Source organism: Protobothrops mucrosquamatus, unplaced genomic scaffold (genome assembly GCF_001527695.2).
Source record: "Protobothrops mucrosquamatus isolate PMUCROS unplaced genomic scaffold, P.Mucros_1.0 scaffold3726, whole genome shotgun sequence".
Lineage (NCBI taxonomy): Eukaryota > Metazoa > Chordata > Lepidosauria > Squamata > Viperidae > Protobothrops > Protobothrops mucrosquamatus.
The window spans coordinates 148,348-157,647 of NW_015389679.1; positions in this window are offsets into that span (position 1 = coordinate 148,348).

Genomic DNA, 9,300 nt, shown 5'->3' on the forward strand with positions numbered 1-9,300 from the left:
GAGAGAGAGAGAAAGAGAGGGAGGGAGAGGGAGGGAGAGAGAGAGAGAAAGATAGAGAGGGGGAAGGATGGAGGGAGAGAGAGAAAGAGAGAAAGAGAGAGAGAAATAATGAGAGGGAGAGAGAGAGAGAAAGAGAGAGAGGGAGGGAGGGAGAGAGAAAGAGGGAGAATGAGAGGGGGAGGGAGAGAGAACAAGAGAGAGGGAGGGAGGGAGAGAGGGAGGGAGGGAGGGAGGGAGGGAGGGTGAGAGTGACAGAAAGAGATAGAATGAGAGGGAGGGAGAGAGAATGAGGGGGAGAGAGAGAAAGAGAGAGGGGGGAGGGATGGAGGGAGTGAGAGGAAGAGAGAGCGAGCGAGAAAGAATGAGAGGAAGAGAGGGAGAGAGAGAGAGAGGGAGGGAGAGAGGGATGTATGTATAAGTCAATCTGTCAGCATGTATAAGTCAATCTGTCACATCATAAGGTCTTGGCAAGGAGTTCTCGACTCACGACACAACGGGGACCAGAATTTCCAATTTCGGCTGTTAAGCGAATCGGGTCTGATTTTTATGACCTTTATGCCACAGCTGTTAAGTTCAATCATGAGGTGGTTAAGTGAATCTAGCTTCCCGCGTTGACTTTGCTTGTCGGAAGCTGGCTGGGAAAGGTGGCAAATGGCGACCACGGGACCTTAGGATGCTGTAACCGTCGTAAATATACGCCGGTTGCTAAGCACCCACATTTTGATCCTGTAATTGCGAGGATGCTGCGACGGTCGTAGGTGTGAGGACCAGTCGCAAGTCACTTTTGTCCGTGCTGCTGTGACTTTGAGCAATCACTAAAACAATGGTTATCGATCCAGGATTACCTCAAGATAGGTGGACTTCGACTCCCAGAATTCCTCAGCCAGCAAGGAGGATTCCTCACCCAGAGGAATTCTGGGAATTGAAGTCCACCCATCTTTAAAGGTGCCCAGCTTGAAAACACCGATGTAGATTTGTGTCTGTCTTGGTCCTCTCCACTCACACAGCATGCAGTGAGTGTGCGCTTCATTGCATCCAAAACACACAATGTTTCTTCTGTTTATCTTTCGCCCCTCCCTCCCTGCCCTAACTGTGGTGACCCCCCCCCCACATGCCTTCAAGCCCCATTTCCCTTCAACGGCAGGGTCTCAGCTGCCGTTTCTATAGAGGAAACCTGTTTTCTGGCAGACGCTTCAGGACCCAACTAGGGAACATCATCACTGCTTGAAGGGAGTGGGGTTGCGAGGAGGAGGAGGAGGAGGAGGAGGAGGAGGAGGAGGAGGAGGACTGTGGGGTCCTTGGTGCTCTCTGAGCTTGATTGTTTTCTTGCAGACATTTCATCACCCAACTAGGGAACATCATCAGTACTAGATGGGAGTGGGGTGTATGGAGAGGAGGAGGAGGAGGAGGAGGACTGTGGGGTCCTTGGTGCTTTCTGAGCTTGGTGGGTTTTCTTGCAGATGTTTCATTAGCCTAACTAGGTAACATCATCATAGCTTGAAGAGAGTGGGGTGTGTGGAAAGGAGGAGGAGGAGGAGGAGGAGGAGGAGGAGAACGGCTGTGGGTAGGAACCACGAGAGACTCGAACCACCAAAAGGACGTCTGTAAAGTAATGGTTTGATCCCTTGTAGTAGTCACGTTCCACTGTAACAGTCTCGTGACTATTACAAGGGATAGACTCATTACTTTGTAGACGATCTTTTGGTGGTTCGAGTCTCTCGAGGTTCCTGGGGTGTCAAGTTGGGACTTGACGTTTGTAAAAGAACTGTCAACACCACTGTTGAACTCCTTCAGGGTGCCAAGCCGAGATCGGTTTAACTAACCATGGTTTGAGGAACCAAGCGTAAAGTTCCCAGGATGCCAGCTGAAAGTACCTTATTATGGCTTATTCCTGCCCAACAGAGCCTTCCAGAGGCAAATAACTTTGTTATGAGAATTTGGAAGGGGAAGCTCCATCTTTGCCTTTAACGACCGGCCTCATGAGAGCTAGCCCCTTAATTATTTTCATCTGGAAAGCCAGCCTTCCCAGGAAAGAGCTTAGAGCTGAACAATCTCTCTCGCAAGCTTCCTCAGATTGGGGAATTGGGCTACTCGACCTTTTCTTGCTCCGTTCAAACTGGCTTCCCCCCCCCCACCCATGTCGCCCACCCCCCACCCCCAAATCCATTTGCTAAGGTGTCTCATCAACAAGGACACCCTACTGGGCTGAGGACTGCATCCAGTTTTGGTGGGGCAAGGAAAGGGGCCAGAGCTTTCTGACAACCGGTGTGACGGATAAGCTGGGAGTGTGTATTCAGGTGCAGAGGCTTCCAGCATGTGGGTACCATCTGATGGGGGGAGAAACCCAGAGGGGAGGGGAGAGGAAGCGGCAGCCCTTCGCATCGCCCGGATTTCAGCCAAGTGCCTCTCAAACCCATCCTGCTTCGTCTTTCCTTTCCTTTCCTTTCTTTTCCTTTCCTTTCTTTTCCTTTCTTTTCTTTTCCTTTCCTTTCCTTTCTCTCTATTCCCTTTCTTTCCCCTTCCTTTCCTTTCCTTATTCTGTATTCCTTTCCTTTTTTTCTCTACCTTCCTTCCTTCCTCCCTCCCTCCCTCCCTCCCTCCCTCTCTCTCTCTTTTAAATGTATTTAGTTAAGAGGCAAAGTAAATAGCTTTAAACAAAGAGGTTTTATTTGGATGGATGGATGGATGGATGGATAGATATAGATATATAGATAGATGATAGATATAGATATAGATAGATAGATAAATAGATAGATGATAGATCAAGATAGATAGATAGATATAGATCGATAGATGATAGATCGATAGACAGACAGACAGACAGACAGAGAGGTAAGTAGGTAGGTAGGTAGGTAGGTAGACAGACAGACAGACAGATAGATAAGAGAGAAAGGTAGGTAGGTAGGTAGGTAGGTAGGTAGGTAGATAGATAGATAGATAGATAGATAGATAGATAGATAGATAGATAGATAGATAGATAGATAGATAGATAGATAGATAGATAGATAGATAGATAGATAGATAGATAGATAGATAGATAGATAGATAGATAGATAGATAGTCCAACCCCCTGCTCAGGCAGGAAACCCTATACCATTTCAGACAAATGGCTGTCCAGTCTCTTCTTAAAAACTTCCAGGGGTGGAGCATCCACAACTTCTGGAGGTGGGTTGTGCCACTGGTTAATTATTCTAACTGTCAGATCTTTTTTTAGTTCTAAGTTGCTTCTCTCCTTGTTTGGTTTCCATCTGTTGCTTCTTATCCTGCCTTCAGGCACTTTGGATAAGAGCTTGACTCCCTCTTCTTTGGGGCAGCCCCTGAGATACTGGAACGCTGCTATCATATCCCCCCTCGTCCTTCTCTTCATTAAACTAGACTTACCCAGTTCCAGCAACCGTTTGTTATTGTCTTTTAGCCTTCAGTCCCCTGACCATCTTTGTTGCTCTTCTCTGCACTCTTTGTAGAGTCTCAACATCCAGAGAAAGAAATATCTTGGGGAATAGCCCCTCAAATATTGGAATATTGCTATCCTGTCCCCCCCCCAGTCCTTCTTTTCACTAGACTAGACAGATCCAATTCCTGCGACGTATCATATCTTCTCATCGTGTGCACTCATTGCATGAAGCTCCAACGCCCTTTACACTAGCATTTTGGAAAATTGAAAATTCTCCTTTTTACACAACGGAATAACAGAGTTGGAAGGGACCTCAGAGGTCATCTACTCCAACCCCCTGCCTGAACAGGAGACCCCACATCCTTCCAAACAAATGGCTGTCCAGTCTCTTTTTAAAAGCCTCCAGCGATGAAGCCTTCACCTCTTCTGGAGGCAGGTTGTTCCACTGGTAAATTGTTCTAACCGTCAGGAAATTTCTCCTTAATTCTAGGTTGCTTCTCTCCTTGATGAGTTCCCATCTTTTGCTTCTGGTTCTGCCATGTTCATGGTGACCAGGAACCATATTTTCATAACATTATGCAGCTTCCAGGGGATTACATTTTCATTTACGGCTTATTTATGGCGTGCTTTTGATTCTTCACTTCCCTTTCCCTGATGTGGGGCCCTTCAAACATTTTCAACATCTCCCTAAATCAGTATAAATTTCCCTGACAGAACAATTAACCAGTGGAACAACCTGCCTCCAGAAGCTGTGAATGCTCCAACACTGGAAGTTTTTAAGAAGAGACTAGACAGCCCTTTGTCTGAAATGGTACAGGGTTTCCTGCCTGAGCAGGGGGTTGGACTAGATGACCTCTGAGGCCCCTTCCATCTCTGTCATTCCGTTAAATAAAAAGGAGAATTTTCAATTTCCCAAAATGCTAGTGTAAAGGGCATCGGAGCTTCATGCAATGAAGGTCCACGATCAGAAGATACGATACGTTGCAGGAATTGGGTAGTCTAGTGAAAAGAAGGACTGGGGGGACCTGAAAGCAGAGTTTCAAGATTTGGGGGGCTGCCACAAAGAGAGGGGGGTCAATCTATTCTCCAGGACAATCTATTCTCCAAAGCACCTGAAAGGGCAGGACAAAAAGCAACGGATGGAAACTAATCAAGGAGAGAAGCAACCTAGAACTAAGGAGAAACTTCCTGACAGTGAGAACAATTAACCAGTGGAACAACCTGCCTCCAGAAGTGGTAAATGCTCCAACACTGGAAGTTTTAAAGAAGAGACTGGACAGCCATTTGTCTGAAATGGTATAGGGCTTCCTGCCTGAGCAGGGGGTTGGGCTAGATGACCTCCAAAATCCCTTCCAACTTTACTATTACTACTACTACTACTACTACTACTACTACTACTACTACTACTGAGAAACTTCCTGACTGTTAGAACAATTAACCAGTGGAACCCCCTGCCTCCAGAAGCGGTGAATGCTCCAACCCTGGACGTTTCCAAGAAAAGACTGGACAGCCATTTGTCCGAAATGGTGCAGGCTTTCCTGCCTGAGCAGGGGGCCGGACTAGAAGACCTCCGAGACCCCCTTCCGACTCTGTTCTTCTATTCTAAATCTTCCACCTCCGTTTGCCAACCTTTTTGCTGGCCTCCGGGAATCCCAGGCGCAAACAGTAGCTGGCAAAAGTCGAGTGGGGTCTCCATAGGGGTAAAGATCACTCCAGGATTCACCCCCCCACCCCCTCCTCTCTCTCTTGTGGCTGTGTAAGGTTTGCAAACCCCCCCCCACCCCCACCTGGCCGGGATCTTTAATCCGGGAGCTGATCCTTAAGTATAAGTCAATAAACAGAAAGCAGATGGATAGCACCAACGGCGGGCTATTCCCAGCTCCCGGGGGTCTCGTTACCCCCCCTTATAACCAAGACAAATGGATTCCAGACCCAGCCATGTTAAACGCCGGCCACATGTGTGTCCACCCCAGGACGCTGCCGGCGTGACCTCTCCAGCCCTTTGAAAAAAGAAATTTGGCGTTCTCCTTCCTGGGAGGGGAGAGAGTGTGTGTGTGGGGGTCTCCCGTGACCCCCTCCTCGGCGGTGGCCTCTTTTACGAGGCTGGGTTGGTCCTTGGGGTTAAATTTCCACCAAGTCTCTTTGATGGCCGATGTCAGATATGAACACCGCAGCCGTAGGGGGCAAGACCTCTGGTGCAGGGCCCTACAACTTTTCAGGCCAGGGTGCCCCGGTGCCGAGAAGAGGAGGGGGCAGTGGGGAGGGTGGCCAGGTCATGCTTTCCTTCCTCCCTGGCCCCCCTCCCCAAAGACCCCCCAAAAGAGTTGTTTTTTTCTTCCTGGGCCAGATGAGACGAAAGGCATCGCTTTGGGTGAGGTCGATGGGCGTTTTGTGGTTTTCTAAGCATCGCGCAGAGAATAGAAAAAAGCTGGAAGGGACCTTGGAGGTCTTCTAGTCCAACCCCCTGCTCAAGCAAGAGACCCTATACCATCCCAGACAAATGGGGTGTCCAATCTCTTCATAAAAACCTCCAGTGATGGAGCACCCACAACTTCTGGAGGCAAGTTGTTCCATGGGTTAATTGTTCTCACTGTCAGGAAATGCCTCCTTGGTTCCAGGTTGCTTCTCTCCTTGATTAGTTTCTATCTTGCCTTCAGGGGGCTTTGGAGAATAGCTTGACCCCCTCTTCTTTGGGGAAGGAAGGAAGGAAGGTAGGAAGGAAGGAAGGAAGGAAGGAAGGAGTGGATTAGGGTTGGGAAGGAAGGAAGGAAGGAAGTGGATTAGGGTTGGGAAGGAAGGAAGGAAGGAAGGTGAAGGTAGGAAGGAAGGAAGGAAGGAAGGAAGGAGTGGATTAAGGTTGGGAAGGAAGGAATGAAGGAAGAAAGAAAGGAAGGAGAAGGAAGGAAGGAAGAAAGGAAGGAGTGGATTAGGGTTGGGAAGGAAGGAAGCAAGGAACGAAGGAACGAAGGAACGAAGGAACGAAGGAAGGAGTGGATTAAGGTTGGGAAGGAAGGAACGAAGGAAGGAGAAGGAAGGAAGAAAGGAAGGAGTGGATTAGGGTTGGGAAGGAAGGAAGGAAGGAAGGAAGGATTTCCAACATTCCCTGCCACATTCCCACAAGGAAACAAGGAACAGGAGGAAAAGAAAGTTGATTCGTAACCTCATCTAATCCTGTACTCAGCTCCTCCATGCTGGAGACCATACCTTGTAGCAGTGAGTTCCACAGGTCTGACTAGATTCCCTTTCAGAACAGCCAGATCTCTGAACCAGGGAAGAATACCGGTGGGCTATCTGCAGGGAGCAGGGAAGAGGAGTGGCTGGGGTCATTAATCTTGGGGCGGGGGGTGGGGGGGCTTTGTGTCAGTCTGCCCACCTGTCTCCCCTCTCGTAGCCTTACCTGGAAGGGCTGCGAGGACCCCCAACTGGCAAATGACCCCAGCTGCCCAAACCCATTTGTTCCAGGAGAGAACAAAGGGGCTTGGGGGGGGATCCGTCCTTCTTCTTAACCTTGGTTGGTTTCTCCGTAAGCTGGCTTGGATCTTGGGAAGATTTCCTGCGCAGCCAGCCGTGAAATCTGTCCCACAATTGAGCGGAATTAACCAGCGCCCATCGCATCGCATGGCATAGTTTTCCATCCCCTTCCTTTCCATTTTACAGGCCCCAGTAGTCCTCGACTTACAACAGTTCCCTTAGTGACCGTTTTGAGGTTACAACAGCACCGAAAAAAAGGGACTTAGGATTGGTTTTTCACACTTACGACCGTCGCAGCCTCCCCGCGGTCACGGGGATCAAAATTCGGACTCTTGGCAACTGACTCGTATTTATGGCGGTTTGCAGCATCCCCCGGGGTCACATGATCCCCTGTCGCGACCTTCTGACAGGCCGAGTCAATGGGGGAAGCCTGCTTCGCTTAACAACCACGTTGACTAACCTATCGACTGCAGTTGATTCGCTTAACAACGGGGGCAAGAGCGGTCGTAAAATGGAGCAAAACCCATTTAACAAACATCTCGCTTCGAACAATAGAAACGTTGGGCTCCATCGAGGCCGTAAGTTGAAGACTACCTAGATCCCATTCCAATTTTTCCCATTCCAGGCCAGGCCAATAAACCCAGATCAAGAGTTCTGCAGTCGCAACCAGCAATATCCAGTTTTAAGACTGCTGGCGATTTGGACCTTCAGAACAGGGGTCCCCAACCTGCAGGCCGCGGCCCGGTAGCGGGCTGTGGGCTGCTGGCCACTGGGCCATGGGACAGGCTAGCCACTGCGTGCACGTGTGTGTGTGCTAGTGTCCTGGCCACAGGGCACAAAAAGAGGACGGCGCACTGCACGGTGCAAAAACGGGCCGCTGCCGTGCCTCAGGGTGCAAAAACACGGCGCTGTGCGCAAGAACGGGGCAGGGGTTTTTGACCTATCAGCGAAGATTAAAAGAGAATATACTCAAATAGATAAGATGTATACTTTGAATACTAAATTTTGTTATGAACTGAGATGAAGAAAATTTTGATTATTTAGAACTTGGAAGATGATCAGGGGACTGGAGGCTAAAACGTATAAGGAACGGTTGCTGGAATTGGGTCTGTCTGGTTTAACGAAGAGAAGGACGAGGGGGGACATGATAGCAGCGTTCCAATATCTCAGGGGCTGCCCCCAAAGAAGAGGGAGTCAAGCTATTCTCCAAGGCGCCTGAAGGCAGGACAAGAAGCAATGGATGGAAACTAGCTAGGAGAGGAGCAACCTGGAAATAAGGAGAAATTTCCTGACAGTGAGAACAATTAACCAGTGGAACAACCTGCCTCCAGAAGCTATTCTCCAAAGCCCCTGAAGGCAGGACAAGAAGCAACAGATGGAAACTAATCAAGGAGAGAAGCAACCTAGAACTAAGGAGAAACTTCCTGACAGTGAGAACAATTAACCAGTGGAACCACCTGCCTCCAGAAGCGGTGAATGCTCCAACACTGGAAGTTTTTAAGAAGAGACTGGTATAGGGTATCCTGCCTGAGCAGGGGGTTGGACTAGATGACCTCCAAGGTCCCTTCCAACATCATCATCATCATCATCATCATTATTATTATTATTATTATTTATAAATATTAAAAGTTAAAATTGAACATTGATTTGTCTACAAAGATTGAATGTAAAAGTAATTAAGACATATATAAGCTAAAAACCTATGGATAAATGTAATCAACATGTGTTTACTTAGCTGATATAATAAGAATGGTACTAGCCTAAATAGGAGATAGTAGACATTAAGAGAAAAAGAGAGGAACTATTTGATGTTGAAACAAGAGAAATTTGGATTACTAAGGTTAAGATATTTGGAAATTAATAGAAAATAAGAATGTTATATTGTATTATTAATTAGATGATGTAAGATGGTGAGAAATAGAATACGTTTAAAAAGATAAGATGTGTATCCTGAATATTAGACTTGGTGATGAATTTGATCAAGGGAATTTTGGTTACTCAGAATTTGGAAATTATAAACAACAAATGTTAAATTCAAATATTAACGGGAAACTAAAAATTGGGGAAACTAATTAAGACATTGATTGTCTAGAACGACTGAATGTTAAAATAACTAGGATATGTGTAAGCTAAAAATGATTGATAAATGTAAGAACGTTATTTTTATTTCACTGACATAATAAGAATTGGATTAGTTTAAAAATGAGACAGTAAATACTAAGGGGAAAAGAGAGGAAATATTTAATGTGGTATTTTGAGATTTCTATTAAAGAGACCTGTATGTCATTGAATTATCAGTTAACCCAGCCGCCATGCTGCTTTTTAAATACTTAAATGTAAAATTAGAAAATCAATAAAACCTTTAAAAAAAAAAAGAACGGGGCAGGACTAGCAAGTATCATGCGAGTATCATGCGAGTATCAACCGCGTGCATC